Genomic DNA, 21,740 nt, shown 5'->3' on the forward strand with positions numbered 1-21,740 from the left:
TTTCAGACTTCCTACGGTATCGCGCCTCGTGAAAGGCTACCAACGACCGAACGTCCGTTCAATTGGTATCGACGTCAACGCCGGTTCGCACCGCGAATTAGGAATTATTTAAATCGATGGGGCCTGATTACCCGCGCGGCGATTATTGATCGGTGCGCGCCACGTGATCGATGGAAATCATTAATTCGCGTGTAACTGGCACCGGTCGAGATTTATCACGCGGGATCTTAATTAACCCGTAAGTAGCCCCGTGCGTTAGCCGTAATGCTGTCGTTATTGATACACAATTTCGTCTGGGAATGTTCCACGCTGAGATAAGACGCCATGTTCTAAATATTTCCCGCGATAACGTCTTTCTTTTTCGCAACCTTACTCTTACCGAACGTATTTTTCGTTCCAGAAACCTTGGGATGGTCTATTATTACGATTCGAAACTGTTCCCGCGCGAAATTCAGTCACGTGACACGCCTAGGGAGAAAAGAAATTTACTAGAATTCGAGATTTGCTTTTCTTTTATTTATTACCTAACTGTAAGGTCATTTTAAGGAATTACTTCCAATCTAAGATTCGGTTATAATAATAGAATGTCGTGTGAACGATTTAGGGATAAAATAAAATTACTAGAATCTCTGATTCGTTTCTCTTCTGTACCGACTATGTATATTAACAAAAATCATGCATTTGAAATTGCAACCATGCAAAGGATAGTAGTAGTGGTATTGCGATGTCGTGTGACAAATCTAGAGATAAAATAAAGTTACTAGAATCCCAATTAAGCACTCAAAATTACATCTACTCCCGTTTACAAACAAAGCAATATTACTAGACACGATCAATAAACGCAATGTTCGAATCGTTGTTAACATTTCTTTTTTGTTTTTAATTGAAAATTTCTATCATAAGGCAGTTTATTTTCAATTCCTTTTCTCCATAAATTTCTACATTTCAACCTCTAAAATGCTTTTGACATATGGATATTACATGCTAAATATTCATTTTATTTAGAAAATATTCTTAAAGTAAATAGAGATCGCGTGCTCTGAAAGTCCAAATACTATTCTCCTTTAAAAAATTTGTAATCTTCGTGAATACTGTTACAATTATCTCTATCGAACGTTAAAGTTAAGCAACCGACAGGACGCATCGAGGAACTCGTTCGAGCGGATGATCTACTCAAATTCAACCAGCGTGTTTATTGCAAGGTAATTTTCCATTTCATCGCGTACGAGGAAAGCTCAGCCCTTCGCGTCGATAATTAAATTCGATACTTATCGTGGCTGAATAATCCGAGGAACATAGTTTTCTCGGGACGCAGATCTCGTTTCGTTCTTTTCCATTTCGTCCGCTGACCAAGAGGATCCTGAAGGGTTCCTACCTCGAAGGACAGGGTTGAATGGATCGGGTTGGAAGTGTGAAAGAGAAGGACAGTGAGGCAGAAGAGCAAAGTCACCGATTTAAATTGAAGTCGGGGAACACCCGCGAGGGAGAAACATTCGCTGGCCTATCGGGTTTAATAACACCCGCCACCGACTCTATCTGAAATTACGGACGGTGCTTTCGATCTTTGGCCTCCCTTTTTCTCCTTTTCGACGATCCAAACGATAGTTGGATTCCCACCGTGGAAGATCTTTTCGCCAGAATCCCATACACGATGCTGCGAAACCTCCATTATCCAAACTCTGTTACATACGAATTTTCTACTATTTCTAGCTATTATTTCTATTATTTCTACTATTTTCTACTATTTCTAGCATCCAAACACAATTTCTGTCAAAATTGTTTCCTTTACACGACTTCAACCGACTTAACTGAACGTTAACATTATAATTAAATCCTTATTAAACAAGTTTTCTCTCCATGTCAATGTAATTTTTTAAATGAAATCTAAAAGTATTTTGTACAACATAGTATGCTTTTCAGTAATTTTAGACCAATATATTGGAATTTTCCTATCGAAACAGAGTATGCATTTGTATATTGTGTCTCCCAACAATTTTCCTAAAGTATAAGCACGTACTAACCTAAAAAGTTAACCTCAAACATAGGGTGACCGTAAAAAAAAAGCGAACGTTGTATTGTCCAAACCAGTTTTCTCATCTAACCGGCTCTGTCTGCATATTAGTTTGAATAATGAAGGTTCTACGATACTTTTATCTTTTAGTTTCGTAGTATACGAAGTATCTAGCGATCGTTCGGGGTTCCAAGAGCATTCGACGGAACTCTCGAGAATTTTGCCTGTTCTCGAGTGGCTTGTTTAATCAACGACGATGTTCCTCGATCTTTCGACATCTGTAAACTATTTCGACCCTCGAATTCTAGTTTCTGTTTCTAACACTTTCTAGAAATTGTTATTAATATTAATCGTATTACACAGCGTCGACTGTTCCCTACCATCATCTTCCGTATTAACCTAATTCTCTGCATCATCACGGAGATACGAAGGTTTATCTCTGTGTGCTTTCAGTGTTTTCCTATGATCAATTCGTAAACGTTAAACCAATGTATTCTTATCTAGAAATTTATTACAATAACGCGCGAATAATTATGTGTCCCGAAGTTCGAGATTTTTCACGGTTCTAAAAGTAGGAGTTTCCAATTACGAAACGGACGAATTATTCCGAAACGTTTAAAGAACATTTTCTCAGCGATAGAATCGTCCTTCGAACGTTGTATTCTTTAATTACGATCGATATAAAGAGATCGTAGAATAAGAAGAACAGGTGGATCGGGTGTAATTTTATTCGGTCGCGAGCGTTCGATTATCATCGAGAAAATTAGACGAGCATTATTTTCGAAAAATTCGCGTCCGCGCCGTGGGAGAAACAACGTTCCTCCTCCATATTTATAAGCCACGGTATTACTGAATTCTCGCTTCGACGATAATTGAAAACCTGCTGAATTAGCTATTAATTCTTGCGGCCTAATTTATGCGAGACAAGCCATAACTATTCATAGAGAGCGGCGATACTCCATTACAGTCCGGCAGAAAACTACAATCCGTATTCTCTCTGCTCCTCCTACATTTTTTTTTCGCTTCTTCTTCGTTCCTCTCTTCCTACTGTTCCGTGGCGCGCCGGGAAATTTGCATATCCGTGTTACAACTATTATCGAGAGCACCGCGAACAAACGAGACACGCGGAAAAACTTCTGTTCCCGATCGACGGCAGAAATTCGCCGCCTAAACGCCAAGAAACGATTACGAATCAATGAGAATTTTATTGTCGATCGAAGACACGCGATCGACGCAAATTGAAGCTTCCGTTGAATCGTTTAATCGAATCGCCGCGAAAAAAAACGAAATCTTTCTTAATTTCTAGAAACAAAATTTGACAATTTTTCGTAATTTTATTACTATATTTACCGACAAGTTAACCTGTTCGAAAATGTTAAAATAATTATGAGACTTCCAGATATTTCAAAACACTATAGACAATATTAATTTTAAAAGCCTTTATTCTATCGCCGCGAAAAAAAACGAAATCTTTCTTAATTTCTAGAAACGAAACTTGACAATTTTTCATAATTTTATTACCATATTTATCGATAAATTAATCTGTTCGAAAATGTTAAAATAATTATGAGACTTCCAGATATTTCAAAACATTATAGGCAATATTAATTTTAAAAGCCTTTTCCTTCTATAGTTTTATTATTCCATTAAATCATTGTGTGTGTAATTATTGTCTTGTTTGTTTTGCATTTATATTTCTTGCGTTGTTTAGTTTTAATTTCAGTATAGATTTAAATAGCTCTCCGTTGTCAGGTGTGTTTTCTACGTTCTTTGTATTATTTTATAACAGTAGAGACGATAAATACAAATAAAAAAAGAGAATAGGATCTTTTACAGTGATACGATAGATCATTCTGAAAGGATTGAACTACAGGCTATAATTATAATAATAAATTGTAACTAGAAATTAAAAAATTATCAAACCTAATTTCAGTTCATTAATTATACAGTGTGTGTGTTAATTTTTGATCTTACAATTTTGTTCTATTGCTCGCAAATTTTTGAATAATTCAAAGAATTATTAATATATGTTTGCAACTGAGACTGATTTTCTCTAAGAATATCTTTAAATTATTTGAAATATTGTAACATGGAAACAACTGTTGAATTTCACAGGTCAATATTAACACGAGTGTTTCTTTGTTTTAAGCAAAATCATCCCTTCGAGATTTAGGATGAATTCGAAGATTTCGAAGAAAGTGTACGATCGGGATAAGCGATTTATCAGAGCAGATCGAACGCAAGATGTGGAAAATCATAAAAACATAGAAATCATAATGATACTAACGGCCAACGTTCAAATATTTTTACGAACAAATGGATTAAGAATTACAATTTCGAAGTAGTCGTATCGACTTCGTTTTTTCTGCGAATTGTAGATCACGATAAAAATGAAATAAAATATGTATAACGCCTAGTTAGCCTAAGATTAATTGTTTAGTCAAGAAATTGAAATTACTCGTCATGGTATACAGGTTTCCACTGCAGTTGCCGCGTTCGTTACAGACCACTTAAATACAATTATTTTGCAAAACTATTAATCTTCGAGTAGCAACTCGTTACACTTTTTCACTCTTTTCACCAAGGTTTACAATATACAAAAGAAACTGTTCCATTGAGTTTGAAATTATCTGCGTTTGCCGTTAAAAAATTTGGAATAACCATTAATTCGCAGAAAAATGTTGCTTCTTTTGTAGAAATATATCATTAAACATTATTTACAATCTCGTATAATTTATGATAAAGCTGATATATTGCCAATGTTTCTTTAAAAAACGCGAAAACTTAACAGACTGTTGTTTCAAAAGGAAATACGGAGTTGATCATTTAACTGAATTAACGGCCTTTGCAATTAATTTATTATTTATTATTCTATTAGTATTATCAATACTAATTAATTAATTATTAATAAATCAGGGAATTTATAGCGAGAAACCGCATGAAAAGTCTAACGAGGTACGAATGTATATTTCTTCTGACAATCAGTTATCTATTTTTCAGATAAATAATCGCAACTTTCTGTTACTAAGCAACTATCTACATCAACCAGTTTTCAATTCTTCGAAAAAGTCCACTGTTGATAAGAATTCGCTGTGAAATATATGTAACAAAAGTTGTTTAAATTGAATTTATAAACATATCTTATGTACACAAATGTTTAATAGAATGAATCGTAACAGAGTTACGTGACATTGCAATTGGGAAAATTACCTAGGACGTCAATTATAAATCTGTGTACGATGTCCTTCTTCTTATGGCTTTCAAAACAAAAATATAGAGAATAAATGTTGTTGCAAATTAATTTTGGAAGTATTTGTGGTGGATATAAATGTTTAATAAACTAGACTATGATCACGATGTCTGCTCGATCTGTCGAGCACACCACGAGGGTTGCAGAATAATGTTTATTTAAATCTCAAACGATAAAATTGAGACAATCGTGTATTAAAATACGCTAGTTTCTGCGCTAAAATAATATTCATGTAAAAATTTATTAAATTTATTTATTAGAAATTTATTTAATAGAAAAATGGAAAGGTTTAAGAATGTTAATTTCTTCTACTCGTAAATGTGAAATGTTTAGACGTGTTTGCAAATTAAACTATCGAAGATAGACGCTATAACGTTTCTTTGAATAAACCTTAATGCTATTGAATTTCAAAATAACAAATAAATTAAGAAAACTTTCTCTGCTTCGCGATATAGCTTGATCAAGTGTCGAAGACCTAGGCATGAAAAACTGAGCTGCTGCGGACGAGATATTAACCAACAAAAACTGTTCGTTTCAGAGTCGCGAGGTTTTAGTTTTTAATGAATAACGATATTAATGATACTGAGCTTTAAAAATTAACGATGATAATAAATAACGAATTTACAAATACAATAACATAAAATGCGATCGGAAACCTTGAAATACGATATAATAAAATCCATATTCGGGGTGAAAGTGGACCCAGGGTCCGCCGTCTGAGGGTTAATAAAGAAGCCAAGGCTTGAGAACTGTTATAATATTGGTTTAGGTTCTTGAAACAGTTACGAATACTGTTATAAAGAACCTAAATTTCGGACTAAAAGTTTGTTAGATTTTCTACAGGTTTTGAATCTATATAATATAAATATTTATTGTTCTCAACGGTCAGATCAAATGTTGACTATCTTTTTAAGATATTCTCAAAGTGAAAAATAAAAATTCTTCCATACTTTGATCTTATTATCATGTGAAAAAGCCATCGATATTTTTCTGCGTTCCAAACTTGCTAATATTAATGACAACGTAATATGTTTATCGATCGTTCTTTTTGATATATTTTATACATTTTTCTGTTTCACTTTCCTTGGTCAAATATATTTCATTTTTTAATGCATTATTGTTCACTTTGCAATCGTTTTGTTACAACGTGCAAATTAATATAAAGCGACTATTAAGTCTATAATTACGAAACAAGTGACTTCCCATTCGTTGCGATCGTTTTTTAATCATGTTTCACTTTCGGTCGATGCGGATCACTACTCATTGTCAGCGTTCGACCATAAAAGCAGATACTATAGATAATATTCTATTAACCATGCAAAAGACACGAGCAAACGTTTGATAGAATATAAAATTTATTACAAAATGGACAAATATTTTGGATAATAGATCAAGCTTAATATTTTTCTCGAGTCAATTTTCACCTATTTTAAATCGCATAACGGAAGCTTTATTTCAACAAAAATTAATCTAAAACAATTCTACGTACGATATAACCTTAACTTAGATCGGTTTACGAATATCTCGCGAAGACTAACGAAATCTAATCTGGGCGCCAAAAAATATGGGCGACAAATATTGACACTATACATATAGATCCGGAACTCATATAGGAGCTGATGCAACTTAAATATATTTTTTTTAATTTTTCAAGCATAATTGCAATCTGTTAGAAAATTAACAATAAGCAAAATTTTGTGGCTATTTAAAATCTTTTTTATAACTAGACTGCAGAATTAATAATAGAATTAATGAAATGGGAGCTCTGTAGAATAATATTATAATATAAATATAATAATTCGTATCTAACTTCAAGTATTTTTTATATTTTTGCATATTAAGTGCATTCTATAGTTTCTTGAAAATTAAAATTTCCCATAAATGCACAACCATTATATAAAATGATTCCATTTTGAAATATATATAATTTTTCTAATCTCTGATTTATAAAGCAAGCTTTACATTTAGAGTGAAGATACAAATGGGTTAATGAACCAGCATTGCACGTCGGTGATTGTTTCAAACGTTATCACACGTTAGTCTATTACATATAGTCTATTTATAACTAATACAATTACTAATAAAGGTCTTATCACACTTTCAACGTAAATATAGATCGACTTTTAAGTTCTTCGTTACGGTTTATCACAATAGATCTTCCTGTGGGAATTTGGGGATGCAAATGAGCAAAATTCGTCTTCCTCTCAGCAACACACATTTAATTAACGCGAGGCTTCGTTACAGACCAAAGACACACGGTTACAAAAAGTAGTAAGTCAGAATAACTCTAGGCGACGCAGAAACAAATGGCGCTCTATTTCCAACACTTTCGTATACCGATTTAAGACAATTATTTTCAAGCCCCGAGTACATAAAATTTTTGCACGTCGAACCAACGTTGGGGACCAATATCCGAAGGGAAGAGTTGGAAACAAGAGGAGTAACTCGTTTGGTGGACCGATAGAGACTTCGAACGACGAGCGAACAGCGGATCCTCGTGTTGAACGAGATGGCAAGGGCCGCGAAGAAGAATAGACGCGACGCGGGCACATGTGGCCGTCATTAGTCATTCGAAATTCTTCTGTCTTCGCTTTTTAATTCGTGCATCGAGATCGCGCGGTTTCACGGCCGCGTCGAAACAGCCCGAGGGCAGAAGACCCCGAAGAAGACGACGAAGAAGAAATAGGAGAATGGTTCGTAAAGGGAGGTGAAGGGGCGCGCATTTGGACTGTCGGAAGGTCCGCGGGAGGGGGAATGAGAGAAAATCACGCGTGGTTCGTCATAAGAGGAATTCCTTTAGCGATACTGGGCCCTCCATCTCTTCTTCTTCTTCTTCTTCTCCTGTCCCGACTGTTCTTCGTCTCCCCTCGATCCCTTCTGGCCCAGAGACCCCGTGCTTTTTTACTGGTTTATGGGATTTTTTTCACGCGGACCGCCGAGTCGTACATCAGAGAAGGCTGACTGAGGTCTTTCTCTCCTTCGGTTCGCTTCTCGCTCTCTTCCACCGTGTGTACCGCGGCGTTCTTTCGTCTCTCCTCTCTCTCTCGATCTTTCTCGCTCCTCTCCGCGCCGCGGTTGAAGGGTCGTGTGCGTGTTGCCCGTGAGGGAGAAGGAAAGAGAAGACGAACAATAAAAAAGAGCAAATGCCAGCCGCCATAAAAACAACTGAAAGTATTAAAAACTTTAGGCCTTTTACTGCCGGAGCTGCCTTCTCGGGGAAGGTACAGTCGGATGTGTACGAACGACCCGTTTCTTCGTCGGCGCTGACGATCCCCGTTCGTGGCCCTACGCGTTCGACGATCGATCCCTGATAATTCAATGTCCCTTTGTACACTCTCGATCGATCGACACCAGCTTCTCTGATTAACGAATTCACGAAGCAACTCGATTCGTAGAGAAACATCACTTGAGAAAGAACAAGAGATTTGGTCTCATTTAATTGATACCAAACGCTTTGTTTTTTTATCAGAATCTAAAAGATTCACATCCAACTGTATTGGTTTGCTGCCACGATGTTGCAGTCTGCTTTAATTTCCAAAGAAAGTGCCGAGAAAGCAAGGCAGTTCGACACGCGTTAGACCAAGAAGAATCCATTTCTGACGATCCCTGATAATTCAATGTCCCTTTATATACTCTCGATCGATCGACACCAGCTTCTCTGATTAACGAATTCACGAAGCAACTCGATTCGTAGAGAAACGTCACTTGAGAAAGAACAAGAGACTTGGTCTCATTTAATTGATACCAGACGCTTTGTTTTTTATCAGAATCTAAAAGATTCACATCCAACTGTATTGGTTTGCTGTCACGATGTTGCAGTCTGCTTTAATTCCCAAAGAAAGTGCCGAGAAAGCAAGGCAGTTCGACACGCGTTAGACCAAGAAGAATCCATTTCTGACGATCCCTGATAATTCAATGTCCCTTGGTACACTCTCGATCGATCGACACGGTCGTTCTTGCGTCCAGTTAGGACCCAGATTCCTAGCTTCTCTGATTAAACAATTCACGAAGCAACTCGATTCGTAGAGAAACGTCACTTGAGAAAGAACAAGAGACTTGGTCTCATTTAATTGATACCAGACGCTTTGTTTTTTTATCAGAATCTAAAAGATTCACATCCAACTGTATTGGTTTGCTGTCACGATGTTGCAGTCTGCTTTAATTTCCAAAGAAAGTGCCGAGAAAGCAAGGCAGTTCGACACGCGTTAGACCAAGAAGAATCCATTTCTGACGATCCCTGATAATTCAATGTCCCTTTATACACTCTCGATCGATCGACACCAGCTTCTCTGATTAACGAATTCACGAAGCAACTCGATTCGTAGAGAAACGTCACTTGAGAAAGAACAAGAGACTTGGTCTCATTTAATTGGTACCAGACGCTTTGTTTTTTTATCAAAATCTAAAAGATTCACATCCAACTGTATTGGTTTGCTGCCACGATGTTGCAGTCTGCTTTAATTCCCAAAGAAAGTGCCGAGAAAGCAAGGCAGTTCGACACGCGTTAGACCAAGAAGAATCCATTTCTACGCGAAACCTTATCCACGGGGCGATTCCGAATCGAAAATCGCGGCAATAAAACCGTGAAACGGAGGAAAAGAGAACCTGCCTGGGTGGCGGCTAGGTGGAACGGGTACGGTTAAAAAGACGAACAAGAAACAAGACGGGGATGGAGGCTGCGCCTCGTAAAATTATCGTACTTTAATAAAACGTGTCGTGCAAAACGCGAGGATAACGAGAAAATATAGGGTTCGAAAGACTCGTGAAATTTATAGAGCGATCGCCAGCTCGAGAAGGGAGGAGAGAAGGAGGGAGAAGCCACTTTTTGGGATGGCCAGGTCGGGTTTAGTTCGGAGGCACAATAAGATACCGAATAAATCAACGGAATACCGAGTGTGTATCGAGTTCAAAAGTCGACGGTTTACGAGCAAGAGCGCGTCGAACCTCGAATTCGTATCGAAAACAAAGGGAAGAAAATTCGCGATTTTAACGACGAACGCGTACCAACCGTTTATTCCAATTATCAGTTTTAATAAATGCTTTTACGGGAATTCTTGGGAGCGCGTTCATTACCTTAATTTTTACGAGTATAAAAATAAAAAGGCTGGCGTAAAATCGGTTTATATCCGACTCGCGACATTAATAAACACGTTGCCAGAGGTTCTCATACGATCCTCTCCTTTCTCGAAATCTCAAACATTAAATGTACGCGTTGGACTAAATATCACCAGAGCTTCTAAAATTTAATTGTAATTCGTTGACAGAAGCAGGTAAATTCCTCGACGAAAATCTTCGAGTTTCACACATCGACTTTCATCGGATTTATTCGACTCGTCTTTTGAGATTCAGCTTCTAAGATTCCACTTTGCATTTTCAGTATTACAATAAAACGTAATTGTATTAAAGACAATTTGTCGACGGTGCTGTAGTATCATTTTTATTATTAATCAAAATTTTAGGAGTTTTCCGAAATCACACGAAATTCCTTCGAGGCTGTCAAAGGCTGCTTACGGACGCCTCAAAACATCACTATGTATTTCGATGAGATATACTTCAAACAATACGGAAACATAACGCCATTTCTATATTCTGGAACATTCTAGTACATGCTAGTTATATTTCATAATTAGCTTGTACCACTTTTTCACACATCTTGACAAATTTGAACGAAGAATTATTTTTGCACATAAATGGAGTCTAAAAAATTGCTGAAGATTTAAAAAAATAGTTGGATTTTCAAATATGATTATGCTCCATATAATAGAGAAACATACAGCGCTATTCTGCACAAAACTAAATCTCTAATAATCATTGAATGTCTCGAGAAATTTTAACATTCCAAACATGTCAAAGCTACACAAAATTTCAATAATATGCAATTATAAAATAAATGTAAAACAACTACGTTGTACCACTTTTTCACACATCTTGACAAATTTGAACGAAGAATTATTTTTGCACATAAATGGAGTCTAAAAAATTGCTGAAGATTTAAAAAAATAGTTGGATTTTCAAATATGATTATACTCCATATAATAGAGAAACATACAGCGCTATTCTGCACAAAACTAAATCTCTAATAATCATTGAATGTCTCGAGAAATTTTAACATTCCAAACATGTCAAAGCTACACAAAATTTCAATAATATGCAATTATAAAATAAATGTAAAACTACTTTGTACCACTTTTTCACACATCTTGACAAATTTGAATAAAGAATTATTTTTGCACATAAACGGAGTCTAGGAAATTGCTGAAGATTTAAAAAAGAAGTTGGATTTTCAAATATGATTATACTCCATATAATAGAGAAACATACAGCGCTATTCTGCACAAAACTAAATCTCTAATAATCATTGAATGTCTCGAGAAATTCTAATATTCCAAACATGTAAAAGCTGTACAAAATTTCAATAATATGCAATTATAAAATAAATGTAAAACAACTACTTTGTACCACTTTTTCACACATCTTGACAAATTTGAATAAAGAATTATTTTTGCACATAAATGGAGTCTAGGAAATTGCTGAAGATTTAGAAAAGAAGTTAGATTTTCAAGCCTGTCAAAAGCTTCCGTTGCAAAGATCCCAAGAAGTGAGCTTTTAACGTTGTGAGGGGCTTCGAAGATCCTCGAACGTTAAAAAAGATCTAGGATTCGCATCGATAACCGGACGTGTCGCGGAGATGGAAGTCTCCGTTCGAATCCTCCCGGCTCCTGGATGGAAACTTTTAATCGTCATCGCGAATCAGCTAATTCAAACACCGCTAATCTCTGCGGCCAGATTACGCGGAACGGGATGCGATAAATAAACAACGGTGCGATGAAAAAAAGAATCAGAAGAATGAAGCCCGCCGGAGTAGCAGGAAGAGAAGAAGGGACGCGATTCGGTAGCGCGACAGAGAGCATACGTATATATCGTGACGTTCCTGATTCTCTAATCTCTGTAAACTGCTCCCCCCTCCCCCTCACGGCAAAAGTCTTTCGGTGCCCCTGGAGGGCACCTCGACTACGTTGTACCGCACCGAGGAGGCCCCCCCGGAGCAGTAAATCTCGCGGACAAACAATCATAATTTTCGAAGAGCTAACAAAAAGCAAGAGACTCTTTAAAGGGAGCCGATGCCAGACAACATGAAATGCGGCCGCCTCCGCGCCTCCAATTGTTTCGAGGTTTTCTTCCCTCCTCGCGTCCCCTCGCGATCTCTTTTTCTCCCTTTCTCCACCTTCGTCCTTTCCTTCTTTCCACGAGATTCGCCGTGTATCAACAAGTACGCCCGTACGCGGCCCTCTACGTTTTTCCCTTGATTTCTTCATTTCTTCATTTCTTCCATTCGCTCCGAGCCCTCCCCCCCTTGGTGCTCTTTTTTCCCCCCACCGGTGGTTGTTTACGGTTCCTTTCGTCGCTTCGATCCGTTTCTTCCTCGGTTTCGCCAACGTTTTTCGAACGAGATTTCGCCGCGATCGGCGCCCCGTTTCGAGAGCAAAGAGATCGAAGATCGAGTCAACGCGATAGACGTCTACACTGGTCGATATGATCGTGAAAGCTATCCGAGATAATATCTGCTATTTTCTTTTTAATAATACACATCGTAAAATTTAGTCTGCTTAGGCTTTCGTGGTCGCTGACATTTAACGTAATTTCCGAAGGATCGGGAGTTTCTTTCGACGTATACCGTCCGCGGCTAAAAGTTGAAATTAATTAGGTCTGAATTATCTCTAAGACACTTTGATAATTATTCATTTTTAAGTGACACACGCTGTCAGGAGCATGCACGACAGCAATGAAGTCTGGAATAAGTTAGACCTGTATTAAGCGTTTGTTAGGTCTACGCTAGAACTGGGTTAGGTTAAGAAGGAACGAGAACCTCCTAATTGACAGCTGAAGCAGCACGAATTTGAATAGACACTCGTTTAGAGGATGAGCTGCTTTTGTTAAGTGGCGATCCCTAACTTGGAGCATGAATATTCTACGCTGACAATACTTGCCCAACGGTGGTGGACTATTCGAAGAAAATTTCAAAACGAACGTCTATATCGCGCATCGTATACACGCGAGGTTCGTTTTGCAAGAATGTTCGAGTCGGTTGCTTCTGCATTCAAAGTATACGATTAACGACACTCGTTCTCACCAGATTAGTTGAATTAACATTACCAACACTCGACTAGCGATTAAATGTTCTACAACTTTGTAACTATTTTTACGAAACTATGGGAAACAGAGCGTACGATAGAATGCTCTCATCTTCCAGGTAAACAGAATTTAGGGGATGAACGTTGTTTACAGTATCCAATTTGAAATAACAAAGCTTACTAAACCAGGATATCCTTCTATCGTACGTGAAAATAGTGGAATCCGAATCTTTCAACGCGTCCCAACAAAATGAACTTTTCGCGTAAGAGTGCAGTTAGAACACTCGAAACATCGATATCCGAATAGACGAATGACTCTTTACGCTCTTCGATCACGAAACGATCCTAATTACAGACCGTGTCCGTAACCGGTCCCCGTGTCGTTAAAACTTCGCATCGAATTCGCGGGGTGGCAGAACGAGAAGTATGTAAAAGGAAGTGTTATCGTGGCTCGCGATTCTGATTACAGACTCCCGACGAAGGAAGGAATTGTCGAGGCACGGTTCGCCATAAAAAATTCACCCTCGCCACTCCGGCGGCACCTCGATATCGCGTTTCTTTCCGCGGGGCTTGCTTAAATCTCGCAGATAACATCGTCACGAAAAAATCAGATCGTTTCTGTTTCTCTAGCGTTTATTTCCATTCGCGCGGGCCCGAGCAAGCAACGCTAATTTTCCGCTCTAACAGAACGCGATGCACGTATATATCCTCTCGTCGGAGCAATTACGCGTATTCGCCGGGAATTCGCGTGCGTCTCTAGACTGCCATTTGCGCGGGTAAACTTATATATTTTCCCTCCTGAACGGAACAATACGTCGATGCTAAATCCAGCTCCCTCCGGGCTCTCGCGACCAAAGTGGCTGCCAACCAACTTTACAACTTCCCTAGCAATATCCCATCAATTCTGCGACACAATTCGGATACTTTGTCGCGGTAAGTGCGCGTGGTGATGTCCACCGACTCGCGTAAATTATAAATAAACCGTCAGCCGTCAGTTTTGACGGGCTTCTCGAATCCTAACAGCGTTTGGCCGGGACTACTCCGACCAGGCACACGCGGTTGTTTTTCTCCGCGTTGGCAGGTTTCGAGAAACTCGTCGGAGAATACGGCCGGGGCCCGATAACCCAGAATTCAACGTCTACGGGACGCTCGACAAGCACGAGTGACGTTTACCTTGACTTCAGCGAGTATCCCAGTTTCCTCCGGCCGATGCTTTTCCTCCGACTGGCATAGTCCTCGACGAACCCGGTGAAGCCCGTGTCCTCGTGGTTACTCGATGGTCGACTCTTCTAATCGAAGAAAAGCCCGACCGACCGGCTGTCGTCGTGTCTCATCACTCGCTGCCGCGATAGTACGTGCTGTCCAGGTTCGTGGATGTCACTTCAGCATCGCACGGTATATAGCAGTTCGGTGTACGAAACAGAGGACCGATCACGAAAAAAAAAAACGTCGACGGACGTGTCACACTCGTCACGAATAATCACTCGCCTGATCACACCGTCCACGAACAACCAACCACTGGTGCCTGTTTCCCGGGCGTCGCACTGTCATCCAAACTGACCCGACAACGCATCACTTTTTCGAAACGCGACGCGAACCGACCTTCGCCACCCTCAGAGCCGTGCGAACCGGAAGTTCCCGGGTCACCACCGATCCGTCCACGGGGAGAAGCAGTCGAGGCGCGTGATGATGCCGCTGTCCTCGCTCTGAACTGGCTCGCCGACTTCTCGATGGGGGCGGGGAGGGGGTGTGCGTGTTCCAACGCTGGTGGTGGCAGCGGTCCGTAGGGGTGGGGCGTGCACGCGTGCACAGGGAGCCGCAACGAGCCACGTAAAGACGCAAAAAACCAGCGATGACCGGCGAGAACCGCGGGAATTTCCCGGGGAAAAACCGTCCGCGAGTATCCTTCGACGGAGAGCGATCCACCGTTTTTAGGGGGATGATCGCGATGTATCCGCGGGTTCTCCACCCGTGAAACTCGGTACCCGGTATGTCTTCCACTCCGCCACGGAACTCTTCGGCTCCGGCGCTTGGTGGGGGAGGCTTGTATCGGCCAAGAAGTGGGGGTGTTTCGTGGCTTCCGTCCGGAGGGGGCGGTCTGGTTCCCGTGCGTTCTGGGTGCCAGGCGACCAGGACGAAGATAGGCTAAGAATCGTGGCGAGCACACGGCGAAAGGAACGACCGCCGTTCCGACGAAAATTATCGGATCCGTTCCCAACCCCGACGACACGGGGTGCGAGACGCGGTCGAGATAACGCGCGTGTGCGAACAGTAGCGTCCGGAACGAGGAGAGTCTTTCACCGAGGCCAGAATGTGAGACGCGAGTGTGCGTGGCTCGGCTGGCGCGAGATGACTGAACCCCTCCGGAGGGTGAGAGAGAGACAGAGAGGAGGGGAGCGGTGGCACTGCGTTGCCCCCTCCGCGCCACGCGGAGCCGATCCACGGTTCGCGGCCCCCACCACCGACGCTGGAACGATGCCCCACCCCGTCGGACGGAACGACACGTCGCGTTCTCCCCGCCTTCGTGTCGTTCCACCACGTCCCCCGCGGTCCCCGCCGCCCCACCGCCCTGCCGTACCGCCAGCCGGCCGAGTCCCCCCACGCAGCTCTGTCTTGGACGTCTCTGTCCGACCCGAACGGCTCGGAACGGTCTTCTGCCGCGCCGACCGAAACAGAGCTAGACGGAGAGAGCCACACGCACGGGACGAAGAAAGATGCTGCGCCTGCCACCGTCACGCAAACCGTCGGAGAGTTCTTCTGGTCTTCGTCTACTGTCGCGCACTCGTCCACCGGCTGGCGAGCGGCGTGTTGCGCCCGCGGCTGCTTTCGATGCGTCGTCCACGTGCTTCTTCTTATCGCGAGGGTGCACCCTCGCCGTGGTGGGGGTGCGGGACCCTGTGGGTGGGTCTACGAGTTCGCCCAACGAGGCTGATGGTCGATTCTCTTCGATAAGGATGGACTGTCTCTCTTCTTGGCCGCTAGGATGAATCTAGGTGCATCGCTGGCAACTGGAATCATCGAGGAAGACGAACATCGCGTAGACGTTTCCTTTTTCTTTGAGGTTAGAGGATCCTCTGATTGGGTCTGCGATCCAGGTTCGCGAGACCGATGGTTGATTTCGCTTTGCGAGGATGCTTTGTCTCTGTCTTTGTGCATTGTTGGCAACTGGAACCATCAAGGAGCGAGACTCAGCCTGCGAGAGGAAGGCCAACATCGCGGAGTCGTTACCCCTTTTCTTTGAGACTGGAAGATCCTCGGTTTGGGTCTGCACGAGTATTGCGTGAGGAAGAATTATGGTTGATAAACATGAGCTGTTCCTTTTCTTTTCTCCTTTGAAATCGAAGCAATTTTAATTGACGACGCGGATTTTAAGATGGCGGTTGATTCTTCTACGCGAAGATGTGTCTTGTTTCAGGGGTATTAAGCGAATTTGGTGAAAGAATAAAAGTTATTTATGATACGTTTTCTTCTTTAGAGACGGACGTTTGTTCTATTAACATCCCCGATTAAACAGACTTTATTGTTAAGGACTCGTTTACTTGAAAAACAACGAATTCCAACCAGCCTCGGTGTCGGAAACTCGTCGGACACGTAACGAGGGGGATGGCAAGATCCACGGCGCAGATCAGCCAAGTCAACAGCCACCCCTGCGCAGAATCGCCAGGGCGCAGCGCTGGCCAATGACGTCACGCGGGCTTCTCGAGCAACCCCATTCAAGACCCTCCTACTTTTTACGCCCAGAAACGTAGAGCTGTCATCGTCGCCGCTTATCTACGATTCGTTTCGCTCGGGCGACAATTACCCTGGTCTCCTTTCGGCTGATCGCTAATTGAGACTCAAAGCTCCGGAAGAACGTACAGGTCCCTAAAAGGGAAATGAGAAATGCTGCTTTGACGAGTCATTCTCAGTCGTTGATTCTCTTTTATTTAACCAATTTATATTTAGCGAGCGATACGATGTTACACGGGCGTATTGTTCAATGATAACGTCCAAGTCTGCTCAACGTCGGAACTCGGGCATTTTTAAAATTCAGGAATAAAGTCCCAAAGGGGGCATCCTGAGGAAACTACTAAAAACTTGGTATTTTATTGGACAATTACAATTGTAAATTGTTTAAGCGTATAAAAACTCTAATTATCACGAGAAACGCATTCGGATTACGTTTCGTCCCGCTCGTTAGATTTGCTGGTGATTTTCGAATCCCGAACAATATTCGGGACGACCGGTGCCCCCTCGCGAATCGTTAGTTTGTTATTGCATCGGTAAGAGGCTTTTCCCCACTTTCCATAGTTGCAAACGAGACAAAAGGGCGGCACAGCGCAGACTCGGGCTTTCAAAGGGAAGTTACGAGGGGTGGCTCTTGTCCAATAATGTCGAGAGTTTCGCCACCCTACGACCGCCAGAGGACCTCCCCCTTTTTTCGGCTAGCACGTATATACGCGCTCGATCCTTTCTGCAGGCACGATCGTAAACATAGCGGAGTAACAATGTGCCGAATTAACCGGTACCGGCGAAACAAAGGCGCGAACGACCGAATTAAAAACGTTCCAACGGTTCCCAGAGCTCGACCAACTTCTGGCTTTTCTTCCTGGCCACGGAACCCGGGCAATTCACGGCTCCCTTCCAGCTTTTAGATTGACATTTCCGAGCTACTTACATCATGCGGGTAGTTTATCGCACGGATTAAGGATGATTAAGGCTGAAAAGAGTGATGAACGAAAATGGGCCTGATTCACGGTACTCGCGCCGGCCATGTGAACGTTCCTTCCTTTTCGATTCACCGTCGATCCGACATCCTCATTTGTTACGATTATTCTCCTGTGTAAACGCTATGCCTCGCGTGGATCGAGGTTATTGTTGCCCGGGACGCGAGATAAATCGGAAACAATAGGTCCACGGAGACTTTCATTTTCTGTTCTTAAGTGGTTCAAAGTGTTTGATTCGCTGGTAATAGAGGAGGTATAAAAATGAAACTTGAACCGCGATTTTTCATTATGAAACTGTCCAAGTAAATTTGAATAGGCAAAATTGTCCAATATTGCTTGGGATAACTGAAATAAATTCGTGGTCGAATTCGAAGCCGAAACTGAGCCTCCAAGGGACTGAATTCTGGCCACCAGCCCTGCTAGGCGATCGATTAACAATTCTAATGAGTCGCGAACAAAGGTATTAAACAAGCTACAACTACTCGGTTGTCGAATGCTAATGCGGTGAACGCAGATTCGAGGAGATGCGATCAACGCGGCAGGAAATTAATTTCAGTTTATCTAGCCTGTTGCGTCACCTGCGATGCGAGGGGATCCCATTTAAATCGTGACCGCTTTTCACCCCATCGAGAAATCAGGTAGTCGATGTTTTGTGGAAAGTAGAATGTGGGAAAATAGTCGCGGCCCGTTAGGTCCCGCTGGCGAAAGGGTTGCTGCGTAACCCTCTCGAAATGGGTCAGGATACCGGTCCCTGGTCGCTTCCTTAAAGACCCGTTTAGCCTCGATAAAATATCGTGTTTCCTCGAACCAAAATTTCCGAATGCACTCACTAATTTACTGCATTGGTCGCGGAGTTCGTTCAACGCTCGTACAAAAATAAGCAAATGATCCTGAAACTCACAGAGAGTTCGATGGACACGTAACTATTATATGCCTCGAATCTATAGCCACAGAAGCTGAGAAATGTAAGAGTAATTTTAAAATTGGTTTAGGGAAGCATCGAATTTATCCCCCATTTTGTGTTGTTACAAATATAGGGTTTAGGCAAATATGTGTAATATGCCAAAGGAATAGTTTGTCGAAATAGACTCTGACGTTGAACATCGAGGATCTACAATTCGTTGAGCATTTTCTATACTGTAAAGTTTTGGATTATGGCACTTCATTAAAAACAACCCTCTATTGGGTGAATGTTTCGTCTATAGTCACAGAAGCTGAGAAATAAGTAATTATAAAATTGGTTTATGGAAGTACCGAATTTGTCCCTCATTTCGTGTTGTTACAGATGTATGTATAAAATATATATTTTAGGCAAATATGTGTAATATGTCAAAAGAATAGTTTGTCGAAATAGACTCTGACGTTGAATATCGAGGATCTACAATTCGTTGAGAAATTTCTATATTGTAAAGTTTTGGATCATAGACAACCTTCTATTGAGTAAATGTTTTATCGTCCATAGTTATGAAAAGAAATCATTTCTTAATTCTGTATACTTGTCTCCAGAATTAATTACACTTATCTAAATGTTGTATCGTAAATGTATGCAGAAGTTATACATAATAAATTTTTTATAAATATAAATGATGTATCGTGTGTAAGAAAGTTATATAAAGACTGTATGACGAAGATATACGATAAAATTCTATCGCAAATGTATGATACAGTTCATATCATATGATAAGTGTGTGATAAAGGATCACGATAAGCATATAGCGAATCGAACTCCATGACATCAAAAATTCTATAAAGTTCTCGATAAACGTTATTAACAAACATCTTCATCGCGTTCCTGGTTAGTCAGATTACATAATAAACAGAATATTACCAATCACTTTGTTAAAAGTAATTCTGTAAATGTGTGCCTCAGGATGTAGACACGGAAGCATGGCAATCATTTTGCACCGGTTTAGAATCGAAGAGCTCGCAACGAGAGAATATCACCTTTATCAGAGATTTTCGCTGAAAATGTCTTTCTCCAGAATTTCCGCCGCGGAACGGGGTTTCACGAAAAAGTCACGAAACCGTCGAGCGAAGAAAAGTTGAACGTTCTCTCGGCGCTGCTCAAAGTATAAAAATATCGCGGCTCGGCCCTTCAACGGTGGAAATATGAATTTTTTATCTCTCCCTCGCGGACCATATGGCCGGTGCTCATCTCCCGAGGGGTGGAAAGACAAAAAAGCGGGTCGAGCAGAAAGAACAGCCGAAAAAACCGGAGAAACCGCACGACTACGGTATTTTTAGAATAGAATTTCCAACGTGGTTTCCGTGGTTCCGTGCGACAGCCAGGAAAGAGGAAAGGGTTGGAGCATCTTTTCTCTTTTTTCTCTTCTCTTTTCCACGGGCCGTCACCCCGTCGTTTCCGCGTCTAAATTCTTCTCACCCTTTCCACCGCGCTCGGACCCTCTATTTTCTTTCGAACCTCGAGGATCCTTCAGCTGTCACCGTGCACCGTAGAGGTGTCACGACATTCGAATATTCGTGTAATTCGACTTACCGAATCGAGAACTCGAAAGAAATCGATCAAACATAAAATATCGATGATATCAGTTTAATTTTCAAAGAAATTATAATAATAACAAAACTGTTCTCCGAATCAGTTCAATACTATGAATGTGCACCACGTACAATTTAATAGAATAACACGAATGTAAACTAACATAAAGCAGAAACATTGCAACAGGCCAGACATACTACTATGGAAAAAATAGTAAAAAGAAGCACACACAATAGATATAGTTAAGCATACAAAACAAAGGTAGAAAAATACGAACTCTTAACAACAGACATAGAAGTACTTTTAAAAAAAAAACAATAGTCGTAACAATAATCCCAAACATACTAAAGAACACATAAAAGAACTACAGCTACGACCAACAATTTTATTATAGCCATCATGTAACATAGTAGGTATAATATTGCAAGTATACACAATAAGAATTAATGCAAACTTTCTAGTACCATCGTTTGTCATGCTTAGCTAAAATAAAATCTAAATACTGTGAAACCATAAATAATAATATTCACAATTCTTTATTAAAGGTTTCTTCTTTATATACACTTAAAAAAAAAGAAAATTGAAAAGTGCATTAATATAGAATTAATTTCATCTATAATGTAAACTATAAAGCCCATCTTTAATTTACTGATTACGAATGTCTGTAAAATACTTCCACGCGGGAATGACGTTAAATAGGATTGATTAAAATAAATTTAAAAAGCTCACAAATTTTCTTTGGGGGTTGTGACGACGTTGCTGAATCGTTTTCGTCGGACGTTTGCGAAAAATAATAACTAACGAAAATTTCAATTTTTCTATCGAATACTCGAGACGTCTCCAGGTGTCCGTTAATGTCCCCTCCGCCCCTCTATTCTATAACGTGGAAAGATATTTCCATCGGATCCTGGCTACCTGGAATCGAAAGTACCGATTTTTTTCTCCACAATCCACCCCTCCGGCGACGACGGCTGAACCGGCAGCCCGTTATTTAAAGGTTCCTTTTTGGCTAATGGTTTTCTCACACGGACGCTGGAACGGTACAAACCCCTTCTTTCCTGATATTCGAAACCCCTCGGCAAAGCTAACGAGACGCTTTCCGACGTAAAAACCGTGACTTCGACCCGCTGGAATGCTTAGATCC

General features: G+C 40.9%; 1 protein-coding gene across 4 annotated transcripts in view; it reads right to left on the bottom strand.

Annotated features, from left to right (window-relative positions):
- LOC143351721 (zinc finger protein castor homolog 1) overlaps nt 1-15,728 on the bottom strand; it is a 221,585-nt gene extending 205,857 nt beyond the window's left edge. For all 4 annotated transcript variants that reach the window (XR_013081801.1, XM_076783551.1, XM_076783549.1 and 1 more), the window contains exon 1: nt 14,567-15,728. The gene's annotated coding sequence lies outside the window, so the exon portion shown is untranslated. The remainder of the gene's footprint in view (nt 1-14,566) is intronic.
- Nucleotides 15,729-21,740: the final 6,012 nt, after the last annotated feature.

Source organism: Colletes latitarsis, chromosome 2 (assembly GCF_051014445.1).
Source record: "Colletes latitarsis isolate SP2378_abdomen chromosome 2, iyColLati1, whole genome shotgun sequence".
NCBI classification, from domain to species: Eukaryota; Metazoa; Arthropoda; class Insecta; order Hymenoptera; family Colletidae; genus Colletes; species Colletes latitarsis.